Source organism: Perognathus longimembris, chromosome 2 (assembly GCF_023159225.1).
Source record: "Perognathus longimembris pacificus isolate PPM17 chromosome 2, ASM2315922v1, whole genome shotgun sequence".
Classification (NCBI taxonomy): domain Eukaryota; kingdom Metazoa; phylum Chordata; class Mammalia; order Rodentia; family Heteromyidae; genus Perognathus; species Perognathus longimembris.
The window spans coordinates 42,948,747-42,964,325 of record NC_063162.1 but is presented as its reverse complement, the minus strand read 5'-3'; the positions used below and the strand labels follow the sequence as shown (position 1 = coordinate 42,964,325).

Sequence of the window (15,579 nt, the reverse complement as noted above, 5' to 3'; positions counted from 1 at the left end):
GTGCCTTACATATATGTTGTTTTGTTTAATTTAGTAGTTTTTAAATATGGGTGCACATCAGAATCACTAGGAGTGGTTTAAATAAATCCACAATGACTGAACTCAGCTGGGAGATTCTGAATTTCTGGAGGGGTTGAATGGTGACTTCACTGTTGGGTTCCTCAAATAGCTTCCAAATTACTCCTAACTTATAGAAAATCACCATTTAGTCCTACCAAAATCAGGAAATAAATTACAACCACGTTAAAATAGCTCAAAAACACATTATTTTCTATTTTTCCATTTTATCTTTTCATTCATTGCTTTGGTTTTCTCCTCCATTACAAATTGTTTTATTTTTCTCAGTAAATATAGGATCTGTTTGTTCCAAAGTTCCTAATTTTATCATTCTTGCTTCGTCCAGAAACTTAATTGCTGAAGTTGTATCTTATAATTTTTGTAACAATAAGAAAGGAACAGGCAAATCGAAATTCACGGTATTGCTATTAGGTAGGATATTCTTCCTGAAGAGGAGATGGCACCATGTGGCTTCAGGGGAAGTATGTAGGTATCCTGCATGCAACCTAAGAACCATCCAAGCACAAAGCCACTGGCACAATGGACTAGGTATTGGCAAAGGTGCATATAACAGATGGGCTGGGTATAGGCAGTCAAGTGTTCAAATGCAGTCTCAGGATTGACTAATGGTTTTGGTGGCAAAAATTCAATGCCAAAGCACTGGATGACTTGTCTTTGTGTTATAGTAAGTGTCTGCAATTAAAGCTATGGGACCACTTCCCTCCAACTCAAACTTAATTAATTTTGAATGAAAACAAATAGTTACCATGACCACATGAGGCAAGTTTTGGGTTTGGCTGATCAGATTAGCATAATGAAGACTCTACCCTCTCATTATCCTCTATGAAAAGACCCCCCAAGAAGCTGACTTACAATTCCATCCAAAGTGGCATGTTGCTGCTAAATATTTTGATACATATAGGGTATTTTCATACACTTGGCCTATGCAGAGGAATCCGTAGGTGTCCTCTTGGAAAATGCCAGTGACCTAATGTAGCAGAGAATCAGCATGGGTGTTTGGCATTTCTCTACATTTCTGAGAAGGTCATTTGTCAGGGCTTTCAGAATTGTTCAACCAGGTCCTGGTCAAAAATAAATACACAGTTTAAGATACATTTTTCAGTTGAAAGCTTTAATCATGTCTCGTCAGGTTATTGTCAGAATGAGTTCTGTTGGTTAAAGCAAAGTCCAAATGCAACTACTATCATGGATTCAATTTCCATGTAGGCTATTGAGCTTTCTTCTGTTGCATTATCACAGATTGCTATTTTAATCCTGCTAGAGGCCTTGCAGGTGCCTTTTCTTTGGCAAAAGAAAATTGCTAATCAGTGTCATTATACCCCCATACTAGGAAATCATCACAAATTCCCAAGAATGAGGATACATGTTGCATGATACACAGCCCAAGTCTAAAGTTGTGCTTTGTTTCAGTGTGTTTCTGGGTACTGATGAAGTGCTCTGTGAAAATCTGTGTTGCATGGGACCTTAGTTGGTAATGAAATTGTCCACACTGATAAAGAAAAATCCAGCACACAAAATATACTGCTGGATCACGAAAAGGAACACAAAAGTGATTTTTCCTAAAGAAATTATATACAAGTAAGCTAGGTACTGTTGGCTTACATCTGTAATACTAGTTATTTGAGAGTCTGAGATTGGGAATATTATGATTCACAAACAGTCCAGGCAGCATTGTTTACAGGACCCTTTCTCAACCACTCCTGGTGCATGTCTGTTATCCTTTCTACCATGGGAAGTGCACAGGACACAGACTCCATCTCAAAAATAACTGTTGTGCTATGTCAGTGGCTTATGCTTGTAATCCTAGCTACTCAGGAGGCTGAGATCTTTAGATTGTGGTTCAAAGCCAGCATGTGCAGAAAAGTTTGTGACACTCTTATTTTTAATTAACTACAGAAAAAGCTGGAAGTGGAGCTGTGGCACAAGTGGTAGAGTGCCAGCCTTGAGTGAAAGAAGCTCAGGGACAGCACCCAAGCCCTGAGTTCAGGACCCAGAACCAGCACATGCACACAATAATAATTGTTGCAAAACAGGCCTAGAGGCATGGTTCAGTGGAAGAGCACCTGCCTAGCAAGCACAACGTCCTGAGTTCAAACCTGAGTATGGCAAGCAACAACAGCAAACATTGTCTGTATTTACTCATACCTTGTAGATCTTATAGACATCTAGTTGTAAACTCTATATTCCTTATACTCCTTTTTTTCAGAACACCTGATTTTGCATGTTGGATAGCAAGGCATGATCTTGAGTAATGTTGGAGCTGAGTTTATCTAAGCCATCTTTCATATTGCTATCCTCCTGCTTCCATTCTCTCAGAAACTCCAAGAGTAGGAGCATCCATATGTACAGGAATTGGGTGATTATGAATGAGATTAAAAACTACCACTACCTCACCATGGCTACATGTCTGATGGAGGATTTGGATGTGGACCAAGCAGCAGGATGCAGTTCTACCTGCCTCATTCAACACTTTCCCACGCCATGTAGAAAAAACTTGGGAGACCTCTCCTTCTGCGCTGCTTCCATGCTGTTACTCTACAGCCAGAAGACAGAACTTTTAGTAAGGCTGTGACTTTGGGGCTATATGTGGCTTTTCCTAGTTTCTAATTTGGCTTTTTAGGATAGAAAACAAAACAAAACAAAACAAAAAAATGCCAACCTTACTATTATACAGTGTTGTTGTTGTGATCACTAGGAATTTTACATTGTGTCAAGACTTAATAAATTATTATAATAAAAATCCAATCTACTGAAGTAGCAATATAGAAAAAATGTATGTCATTTCTCTAATTGCACAGCAAAGGTTATACAAATATAATGTGTTTTGGCCATTATTTAAGTCATTGGTAAATTCTGTTTAATTTTAGTTCTGCTTCCGAGGCTAGGGTCTCTAAAATCCCTAAGCATGGCTATCAGTTCTGACCTAGTTACCTTTGTTACTAAGAAATTAGTTTATGTTTGAGTAATAAACCCTGAAACATCCATATCTTAACACAGATAAGCCCACTTTTATGCCTGTGCTAAGTTAGCCATCTGTCCAGTTACTTAAGCAGTGACTTGGGGGGTACAGTTTCTTATGGTTCTGTTACTTCACACATGTCTTCTAGTCCACAGCAGCAGGGAAAAGAGAGAGACTTGAAGAGCTCACTCTTTGGTTTACATAGTCCAGAAATAGCTAGTAAATGAGTACTTATGTAGAAGAGATGCAAGAGAGCCTGGGATCCACAAGGCCTTGTCCCTGACATTTCATTCTCTTCATCCTCTTTATGGACTTCATTGCCTTGTACTCCATTGCTTCAACTTATCTCCAGACTGGCTCCCTGGTTTTGGTCTTTGACATCTGCAACACATTCTACACATTCTACTAGCCTTATCTTATTATTGGTCTGTGCAGCTACCTCAATATTTGAATATCCACCCCTGAGTATTATCACTATCTAAATTCCTCAGTTTGTGTTATAGAAGACTTAATCATTTTTCTCTAGATTCCATTTCTGGTACTGTGAATCCCAACATGAAAATTATGCTTCCCCAGACATGCTTTGCCCAGGTTTATCTTTGCATATGAAGCAATTTCTCTGCTGGGTTCTCATCCCATCTATTCTCTATGTCACATGCATTACTGATTGGCATTAGTACTTAACTCTTTTTGGGCATTTGTCTTAGTTTTTCTGTTAGATCATGTGCAGAACCAAGGCTCTATTCATTACTACAAGTGACCTAATGGAAGAGATAACAGCTCCAAAAGATGCTAAACCGACAATATAGTATGCAGTGAGATTTGTTGAAAACAATGGTGAGCTGATTGATTCAAGAGCCCCAGTTTGCTTTATATCATCTGTAAGCTCTAGTTAGTTGACGAGTTATACTGACATAGTGATAGGATTTACACGTTTATTTGCAGTGCTCCTTGACAATGTGAGAAATCTTAAGATGACAATTGTGGCTCCTAATGATGTTCAGCTTTCTTATTAGTTTCAGAGTCTTTATTAGTGATCAGGCAATAAGGATGTGTCCTGGTAATCAATGTGCAGTTCTGCATTCTACTTTTAAATAATTATATGAATACAAATATTAAAAGACAGGTTCACAGTTATGAGTCAAAGACTAAGGAGTAGAGTACCATTTGCAGCTGTGTACTTTTGAGATTTGTCTTCTCGAAATCAATTTCTGTATGAAGTATTTCTCATATTTTCCCCCATTGTGGAATTGTTGATATGGTGAAATGACTTAGTCCCCAAGACAGTTCAGTGCCCAATAAAGAGCTGCACCCCAAAATCATTCTACTGCTAACATACATGCTATCGAAAGAAATACAGAAGTCATTATATTGGCATGTGAAAAGCAACATTGTTTACATTATTTGTCTTGCTGGAGTCTTTTTTGCTGCCAAAATTTTTCCATGTAGAATTTTAGCAGCAGGTGCCCCACAAAACACACTTGTTGGGCCACTGCCAATGTAAGAAGAAGCCTCATCTATATGGTTCATTGGGCCATAGAAACTATGCCGTGGGATGACTCCTGGGCCTGCCTGGGTTAGGAGATGTATGGGTATTTATACTCCTGGAGTCAGGGATAACAGTAGTGGCTATTGATGGACAGAGGGCATTCCCTCCTATAACATGGAAATCAACAGTAAGGAAATGTAATAACCAAAGACACATTGGTTCATGCCCAGTCTTGTTTTGTTATGCTTCCTAACAGAGCAGCTGAATGAGAATTTAATTTGTTGTGAATACTGGCAGTATGCTGTGGGAAAATGGAACTTACAAACGTTTTTGAATGACTAGGAAACTTGTGAAATTGTATGCTCTGTTCTGTTTTATGCATTTTTATGAGTGGGATGCCTTGTTTCAGTAATGGGGGTTGAGGCTGTTGTGTGCCGGATTTGGAACTCTATTGTATTCTAAAAGATTCAACAGCTATATTTTGAGTTTTAAGAGACAGAAGGCTAACAAATATCTAGAGCAAAAATGTGGCCAACTGGATTTGATACCATAATCAAAGGCATGGTCACAGAACAGGACATAATTAAAAGAAAAGATGACAGAAATGGTGACTGATGGTCCTTTCTTCATTTAGTTTACCCAAATTTCTATATTCCCTTTCCTGACACCCCAACCTACCATCAAACAGGAAAAACCACCCAACAGGAAAATGGAGTTGCAGTATTTCTTCAACTATACTTTCTTTATCTAGTATAAAATGTAATCATTTCTACAGTGAGAAAATTATCCAACACATTAGAACCTTTAACTAGTAAGGCTTTTACAGTTAAATTTGTAAGTTTTACATATTAGAAACCCATGTTTATCTTGATTAAACACACACACATTACACGCACACACATATACAAACTCTCAATTGCTGGGTTAAATTTAGATGCAAAAATGTAATCCATTTTCTTGCAATTTTCTGTTAGGATCAAATATTACTTACCTGCGGTTAGAGCTCCCTATTTTTCTAGATGAAGACAAAAATATAAGCTAGAGACTAAAAAGAAGTGATTCTAAACTGAGTTCAGAGAGTCAGTAATTGTGAATGGTCTTGAGGCTTGAAATAAGAAAGCTGGATTTATTTCTGTGAAAGATTTCCTCATTGCTTCCCTAGAAGCAATGTAAGTAACCATCTCACAAATAAATGGTGAGAGAAATCTTATCCAGCTTCCATCTTTCCACTCTTCTAAGTGGTCCCAGCTTCAATGCAAGCACTGGTAGATAACAGAGCGTGAGATGGTAATAAAAGGCAGAAGGCTCACAGGAAAGAATTTTGGAGCTGGGCTGAGAATTGAACTAATCTCTGGTTCCAAGTTCTCAGCAAGAAAATATAATTGAAGTGAGAAACAGCATATATGTGTATATGTATATATATATATACGCACACATATGCACATATATGTATATATACATATATACACATACATGTATATAGAACATACACACACTATACATACATATACACACATATATATGTTGTTGTTTCAAGAGTTTGTTCCTTGGGGCTGGGAATATGGCCTAGAGGCAAGAGTGCTTGCCTAGTATACATGAAGCTGGGTTCAATTCCTTAGCACCACATATATAGAAAAGGCAAGAAGTCGTACTGTGGCTCAAGTGGCAGAGTGCTAGCCTTGATCAAAAAGAAGCCAGGGACAGTGCTCAGGCCCTGAGTCCAAGCCCCAGGACTGGCAAAAAAAAATTAAAAAAAAGTAAAAATAAGAGTTTGTTCCTAGAATATTCTCACCATAGTCTGGGATTGGCATTATATAGTGGGGCTTGGCAAATATAGTGGTAAAGAACTGTTAAACATAAGACAAAATAGTGCCCCAAGTCCTAATGTGATAAGATCTAGGCAGAGGTCTAGTTGCCAGCAGAGATTGGAGGTCTTATCAAAAGAAGCTGTTGATGAAGGAAATTGGAATAAAGGTTGGGAGAAGTTAGTGTCAGATATTGAAGAAGCAAGAAAGTCAGGAAGTGTAGTCCATTCCTTAGTTATAAGCATCCATAGGGCAGAGTACAAAAGTGTCCTATGAATAGTATGTCTCACAGCTTTCCAAGCACCTCTTCAAAGTCTGTAAAAAGAACAAAACAAATAAACAAACAAAACAGTTCCTGTGGGAAATACAGACCTATGTGTGGGGCTTAATGAGCCTAGATTTCTTAGAGACTAGATATGTCACATCTTAAGATGTAGCAAAATAACTTACAAATTATCCTTTTATATGGGGGTATGTGCTAGTCATGGGACTTGAACTCAGGGCCTAGACACTGTCCTTGAGCTTTTTTGCCCAGGCTAGCCTTCTACTACTTGAGCTGTAGTTCCACTTCTGGCTTTAGTGTTGTAATTACTTGGGGAGTCTTAAGGATTTTATTGCCTGGACTACCTTCCAACTGTGATCCTCAGATTTCAGCCTCCTGAGTAGCTAGGATTATGGGTGTGAGCCCTTGTGCCTCCCTTTACCAAAATTTTGCCTCTGAATTATTCCAGGAGACTTTTCTTTTTTGTCCCTTACTTTTTTCATTCCTCTTCCATGCTTAAACAATTTCTCTTCCAGACTTAAGGAATATTTGTTTTTCCAGGCTTTGAAATGAAATAAAATATAAAGACATTTTCCCAAATATATATATATATATTTTTTGGCCAGTCCTGGGCCTTGGACTCAGGGCCTGAGCACTGTCCCTGGCTTCTTCCTGCTCAAGGCTAGCACTCTGCCACTTGAGCCACAGCGCCGCTTCTGGCCATTTTCTGTATATGTGGTGCTGGGGAATCGAACCTAGGGCCTCGTGTATCCGAGGCAGGCACTCTTGCCACTAGGCTATATCCCCAGCCCCAAATATTTTTAACTCTCAGTTTTACTTGCTTTCCTAGAACATTTACTGATCTCACTAGTATTTTTTTTTCTTCATGCGTTAGCCTCAAATATGCTGTGAGTTTTCAGTTTCGCTAGTCTGAGTGGGTTTTTTTTTTGAGTGCTGGTAATTATTACATATCCTACTTAGTTATACCATGTAGGAGACTGATGGCACAGTGTTAATTTATCTTAAATAAAGCTTGGGCTGTCTGATGCACTAACCTCTGGAGAATTTCACATCAGCCAATAGATGCAAAATAAATCTACAGGTGTATGACACTGGAACTCAGCTAAGGATTTTTTTATATTGTACATAAGACTCTGAATCCTCTTTTATACTTTAAAGGCTCTTTTGATCCACAGGGCCTTTTTGCAATGATGATCTCTGAGGCAGTGGTTGATTGCTTCTTCTCATTACTTTTTCTCCCCAATAATTGCATTACTCCCTTTGTTGTGCCTCAGGCACTGAAATAGGGTACTAATGAGAATGGCTCAACATTTGAGGATCAAATGTCATTTTAATCTTCTGCTCTGTGAGATGGGACTAGCAGACTGCCAAAATTTTATTATTTAATGCTATCTATTATGTCATCATATCATGGAATGACTAAATTCTATATAGCCAAGGATTAAATCAGATATGGGATATCAAATTACGTAAGTAAGTAAATAGATAGGTATACAGGTAGATCAATAATCATGCCATGCAAAGAGGTTTAAAATAACCTATTTGATAGAGACATTTCTAATGCCCTTTGAATACCATTGGATGATTGGCAATGGATTGACTGACATTTTTCCTGTGTTACTTGTTATTTGCTTCTTTTTTCCCCTTTAAATCAGCAATTAAAGGTACATGTGACAAAATGGACAGTGTTACTTCACTAAGTGGGATGAAAGACTATGAATGGGAGCAAGGTCAACCTTTCAGTCATTGTCATTTGTTCATGGACACTTCTAATAGCTCCAGCTTCTCAACTGTTCTTCTCTTTCTCTCACTTAGTTTCTTCTTCCCACCACTGTACTCGACAGTCTAGTGTTCTAGAATATTCCTCTGCTTGGGAAGATAACTTCTTTCTTCTAAACTCCTCAGAACATCACTTCCTTCTGGTAGCCATTGTTTACCTCTCTGCTGCATCCAGTCGACCCATGCTAAGCCCTCTTCACACACTGTACTTGACCTTCACAGCATAGAAGTAGTGGCACTTTCATATTGGTTGAATGTATTTCTCCCTACCAGAATCAAGGAGGAGCAATGTTTGTTTCTGTTCCATAACATGTAGCATGGCAGAAAGTGTTGTATATTTGTTAAATGAATATTTAAATAAATGAATCAATACAGTAGGTAATAAGAATATTATATATTTGTTAACTGATTATATAAATGAATTAATTAGTACAGGTAGTAATGAAATTTATATTATCATTTTTATTTATTTTTAAGAACCTTAGCAGTCTCTGGGCTGGGAATATAGCCTAGTGGTAAAGTGCTTGCCTTGCATACATGAAGGCCTGGGTTTGATTCCTCAGCACCACATATATAGAAAAAGCCAGAAGTAGAGCTGTGGCTTAAGAGGTAGAGTGCTAGCCTTGAGCAAAAAGAAGCCAGGGTCAGTGCTCAGGTCCTGAGTCTAAGCCCCAAAACTGACAAAAAAAAAAAAGAACCTTAGTAGTCTAGTACCTTTATTGTATCAGTATCATTTTTTGGTACAAATGAAGCAGCAATACATATTGCTATTGGCTTAGATGAACTAATTTAAAGATTTGATATGAAATTTAGTAGAAATGCTTAAAAATTCTAAACAGAAATAGAAGCTAAGTCTTAGTAATACATGCTTGTGGGTAGACACAAGATAATTAAAAAAACATTACTTAGTACCTAACATGTAAGGGCATTTAGTCAATGTTAAAGGAAGTCTAATTATATTTTATTAAAAATTTATTGTAACAGTTCTATTCTTACAACATTATGTAGAAAGCTTCAATGACATTCTCAATGTGACAGAGTTTGTGAGTGGCACAGTTAAGAATTCTTCCTTTTGCCTAATGATTCTCTGACTTAAGAGAGCATGGCTGGCTAGCATTTTCATCTACTCTGAGGTTCATCACCCAATCTGTACACTAGTAGTGCTCTCTAGGGCTGTTCCCAGGCAGTGACTGAGCACAAATACGAATGTCAAGGAATACCTGTCCCTTGAACACCTAGACCTTCTCATTGACTAACGGACTTGAGAACTCCCTAGTGGCCTTATTAAACATTCTTTAGACTGTCAAGTGTGGAATGCTTTTACCCAAGCTTTTTTCCTGTCTCTAAACTCAACTTACATCTGACACTTGTACCAGCTATTTCTATGCTGTTCAAAATGCTTACATGTTTAATCTTGCATTGGCATTTGCTTCTTAAGTGATCTCAATGAACTCATCCATTAGAAAGCTCTTGAAAAGGAAAAGAGATAACATGTTCACAGACAATTGGAAAAGGATAGTAAGAATCCAGACAAGGAAGAGACTATATTCCCTAGAAATAAAACTTAAAGAGGTTGTTATAATTTTGAGGTTTCCTCTGAGAATCACCAACTGACTAGGATAAGCAAGAGGATAGAGGATGGAAAGAGATACAGCAAAATTTCTATTTGTACCATTGGGCATAAGTGAAGGTGAAGAAGGAAAGATGGTTTGAAAAGAACAAAAAGTTGAAGTCTTAAATTATAGAAAAGGAGAAAAATAGAGGCTAGAAATTAACGACACAAACTAGAATAAACTAGCAAGATCTTGACTGAGAGTAGATCTTGATCTCTTTTGTGTTCAAAGCTAATATTAGTGATTGAGAAGAGTTTGTAGCTTCTATGCATCATGTTTCCTCATACATGTACATATGGTGAATAACATCAACACCATGGATAGAAGAGCAAAGAATCTGCTTCCCCAAGTAAGTGCAGAACTGTGCAGATTAGAATCTGGGAGTTTAAATGGATTTAGATGAGTTTAATGGATTTAGATGAGAGTGTTTCTGAGGTGAATATATAGTCATGTGTGCCTACAACAGTGCTCCAATAGAGAGTGTAACAGTTATGTGCCAATCCAGTATCTTTGTTCGAAGTAGATAGTGATGAATTAAACTGAGTAAAATATATTTAATTAAAGTGTATTATATGTCCTCTGGTACTTACAATTATTTCATAATCCCTGATAGATGTCAGTTATGGATGGCTTTTCTCTTTGACATTTGTCATTCTGTTGTTCAATGTGAAGATTCGGAAACAGGACATGTATTTTAATGATTCACTAGTCACTTAATTTTGTTGACTTGTCCCTTGTATATTAAAATTTTTGTTCTTTGCATATTCAAATTTATGAAGATATTTTTGTCCATTTATTTTTTTGTTTACCGATACTGTGGGTTTTATAAATACAATTACTCAAGAGAATTTGTCATGTGTTTCTTTCTTTTATGAAAGTAGAATTTCTAATTGAATTGAATACCATGAGTACTGACATCCAGTGGTTAGATATGTAAAAGAGAAAGATAAGAAAGGATATGGGACTTTTTTACTTTTTATGCTTGATGAAAAGGACTTTAGGTCACCAAAAGTACTCAAGGGTAGAGGACATAGCCTTGTTTTAAAAAATTTCAACTGCTCTATTCCACTAACTTCCTAGGGAGACATATTGTTTTAGATTTTCAGAATAGTTCTATTTTTTGTGAGGGTATCTTGTTTATTTACTTTTAAAATCAAACCGTATTGCCCTGAAAGTAAAATCTGTCAAATAATGAGCTTCTGTAAATATTGTTGGTATGTTTGTTTAAATCAGTGTGTATTTCTTAGCAGATATGTTTTATCAACTAGTATCAATATTGGTTTCCCACGTTCACTCTGTTCTTTCCACCAATGACTTTTTACACATACTTTGGCTGTCAAATATCAATATTAGTCGATATTTTTGATAAAATAATTCTGAATTTGTATATTTCACTTTTAGAGTCCAAACCTCTTCGTAACAACTTCTAAAATTTTAGCAACTTTAGTTTCGAAATGAAAATATTTCCGACAGGGGAAGACTAGGCAATGGTGGTGTCAATTCAGGGGCCCTTAGTGGTCAAATACGTCATTAGGTACCATGGAGAAAGGCAGCTATTTTCTTGCATTCCATGTACAAGACAATATAATGAGACTATCAAGGAGAGATAAGAATGTAAGGAATCTTGATTCTTCATGAGAGGAGCGGTGGTAGAAAAAGAAAAAAAAGTAAGATTTTGACATAAAAGCTTCTAAAGAGAGCAACTGTGTTTTTCTTACTTTGGTCCCGTTCCCCATACCTCAGGAGACTGAATGTTCTAGGAGTAACTTAAGCTAATTAAAAGAACAGGAAGAAAGCTCTCCTCTGTGTTTATACATCAGTGAATTGCATGTCTAAAGCTGAGACTGGGAAAGATGTTGAATTCTTTTTTAAAAAATTGATTTATTTATTGTCAAAGTAGTGTACAAAGGGGTTACAGTTTCATATGTAAGGCAGTGAGTACATTTCTTATCAAATTTATTACCTCCTCCCTCTTTGTTCTCTACCTTCTCCCCCGCCCCTTTCCCTGCTTGCCCTCTTGTCCACTTAGTTTACAGCATATAATTTTGCAAGTATTGCTGTTGCATTGGTTTGCCTTTTACCCTTGTTCTCTCCATTTTGGTGTTCCCCTTCCCTTCCCTAGTTTCGATAAACATGTATACAATACCCAGGGTAGCAAAATCAGTTACAGTGACATCAAGGGTAAAACCATGGGGAAGAAAGACAAGAGAAAATGGCATAATTTCACATGTACATTGAACATAAAGATGTTGACTTTTTTTTTTAACGAAGGAGAATTTATTTATTCAGGACTTCAGGGGCTTTCATCCATGGCTCACAACTTCTATGTCTCTGGGCTTGTTGTAAGGCAGAATATCATGGCAGAAGTCTCTTGTGCAAAAAGCTGTTCAGCTCATGGCGGACAGAAAGCAAAAAGTATGGAACGCTTCACGAATTTATGTCATCCTCACGCAGGGGCCATGCTAATCTTCTCTGTATCACTCCAATTTTAGTATATGTGCTGTGGAGTGGTGCTGTGGCTTAGAGTGGTAGAGCGCCAGCCTTGAGCAAGAAATTTCAGGGACAGCATCCAGGCCCTGAGTTCAAGCCCCACAACTATCAACAACAACAACAACAACAAATCTAGTGTATGTGCTGCCAAAGCGAGCAGAAAGATGTTGAATTCTTTTTGCTTATTATAAGTCATACACATTTTTTTTTCTACTTTGGTGGATTGGTGGTATATTTAAGTGGTATATATAGATAGTCATTAAATTGAAAGGCAGCTTTTCAGAGTTGTCTCTCTTTTTATTTTTATTTTTTTGTCATGGGGCTTGAACTCAGGCCTTGAGCATTGTCCCTGAGGTTTTTTATTTATTTTATTTTTTTATTTTTTGGCCAGTCCTGTGGCTTGGACTCAGGGCCTGAGCCCTGGCTTCTTTTTGCTCAAGGCTAGCACTCTGCCACTTGAGCCACAGCGCCACTTCTGGCCATTTTCTATATATGTGGTGCTGGGGAATCGAACCCAGGGCTTCATGTATAGGAGGTAAGCACTCATGCCACTAGGCCATATTCCCAGCCCTTCTGTCCCTGAGGTTTTGTACTCAAAGCTACCACTTCTGGTTTTCTGGTGGTTAATTGGAGATAAAAGTTTCACTGACTTTTCTGCCCAGACTGGCTTTGAACCATGATCCTAAGGTATTAGCCTCCTAAGTCTCTAGGATTACAGTTGTGAGCCACCAGTGCCCAGCTTCTCTTTTGATTTTTGTCTACATACTGAATTCCATCTTGATTTATTTGGAATCCCAAACAAATAAAAAAGACTGTGCCATAGTATATTTCGGGATAATTAAGAGAAATTGAAATAACTCATGATAACACTTCAGATTACTGCACTTGAAAAAAACGGCACTGTTGTTTTGTTGTACAGATACAATGCTCTTTGTTATCCCTCCAGTGCTTTCTAAATGATGACATTGAGGGATGCTCTAAAGGCAGAAGTTCGAAGTTTGAAGACAGAGTTTTACTTGTTTTCATGTCTCTTCTATAATATGACTTAGAAGAAGACTCAGTGCCTAGGCTTTCTAGAATATTGTTGGAAATTTCTCCTTCTAGGGAGTGAGCATTTATAACTTTCCTCAGTCAAAAAATATGGACTTATTTTTAAAAGAAAAATAACTTAATGATTTGAGTTCTGTGTATTTTAGGATTATAAAAACACAAATGCCAAGAAAATGTTTTGATTGAATAAGACTTTATTCACATTCCATATGAATATACATAAGAAAAATATGTTATTGAATAACTTCTTTGTACAAAAGAGAACAATAGCTTGAATCAATGAAAGCAACCTACCTAATGAGGCTCTTTTGGTGTTTATATTTCTTCAAAATAGGGAGGAACAAGTTTATTGGCCATTTCCCATTTTACTCTGTTATTTCCATCAATAAATTTTTAAGTATACTTTGGCCCTCAGTAAGTAAAACAAAACAAAACAAAACAAATCCAAAGGACAAAGCTATCAAAATAAAACAATTAAAGAAAATTTTGGTTCTATAAAGTCCAATTCAGAATGGTTTTATAAAAGCATGTGATGGCCATTGGCAGCACTTACTTTCAGTCGGTTGTACATCAAGGACTGTGTTCATCGAGTTTCTTTTAGGCAGTGAGTGGTGGGTCTTTAACTCAGTGTAGACCCTTCAAGATGTTCATGAGGGTCTTCCAGACAGAAACACTTATAACTTACCTGGTGAAATTGGACAGAGGAACTGATTTTCAAAGGAAACTGCCATAAAAAGCATAAAGAAGTATGCATGGAGACGAAAGATTGAAATACACATTTACAATAATGGCCCTTTTATGCTTGCTACCACTGGTGGAGTTTGGCATTAGTGTGTAGAGTAATATTAGAAAAAAATCAATGAACAGAGGAGAGATTCTAACATTAGATTGAGCAGAAAAGCATGGTTAAAGCTTAGAATGTTCACCAATATTGCAGAGACTGAAGATTATTCAATTTTCCATTGAAGAATATGAAATTGCTTCACAGCTCTTGGGGTGATACTGATTTTGACTGAGTATTTAATAAATAGGAAAAGTTAGAACCCCAGTGAATATGTTTGCAATATATTTTGCCTTTATTTCTTTTTCTCATAGGACAAAAGAAATTGAATTATATTAGATTGTGTTGAGAAATGTATGCTATTGTAAATTCCCATGTTTTGCAGTAAATTCAACATTACAATAAAACATTGTCTATTAATAGCAAGAGCAAAATATCCATTGGTGGATTTTACAGCATTATTATGTTTTTGCAAATCTGAAGTGGAGAATAAAATAGTAATGACTAGTATCAAAAGTAGTTATTTGCTAATTTCCTAATTTGCATAATGTATCTCTTACAAACTGGATTGTCAGTTTATAGGAGACACCAAATGTTCATATAATGAAATTTGAAAAAAAACAAATCCTCAGTTGAAACCCAGCCTAGTCGCCCTGTCAAGCTGTGGCATACTATTTACTTGGGATATTGCCATAGTGAATTTTAGTAAAACATTTTAAACTCTTTTAATTATAATTATTAAATGTTACTCAGACAATAATGGCAAAATGAATATGGATAAAATGTTAGTACAGTCTTGATTATTTCAATCAATATTATATGACTAATTGGTAACGTAAATTACAGAAAATAGTAACATAACAACAGAGGTAGGAGCGCAGCTGTAATATTACACTCTTGCTACTTCTAAAACTTTAATGAAATGATGGATTATATTTTAACAATTAAATTTGACAAATAAAAGTAAGACCAGTACAAAGAGAAGTTTGACTTTATTCCAGATGATGTACCACTTTGTCTCTCAGTAAGTTCTTTGAAGGAGAGACTGAGTACATGAATGTTCTGAGAACATGAATGAGCTCAGGATATTGTAATTTGTCTGCATTTGCCAATTAGTGACAAGTTTTACAATAATTATCATTAGTATCATAAAACCCAACAAATTCATTGTGTTGAGTAGATTCAATCCTTAATATATGTTCTAAATACTTTAAGACCTTCAAATTGAAAAGTGCTAAATATTTTATATTAT

General features: G+C 36.6%; 1 protein-coding gene and 1 non-coding gene across 2 annotated transcripts in view; one reads left to right on the top strand and one right to left on the bottom strand.

Annotated features, from left to right (window-relative positions):
* The window catches only part of Ctnna3 (catenin alpha 3), a 1,259,651-nt gene that overhangs the window by 576,259 nt on the left and 667,813 nt on the right, over positions 1-15,579 (top strand). The gene's annotated exons all lie outside the window — the stretch shown is intronic.
* Positions 12,418-12,520, bottom strand: LOC125347397. The gene has a single exon (XR_007210185.1). It is a non-coding gene; the product is annotated as a U6 spliceosomal RNA (small nuclear RNA).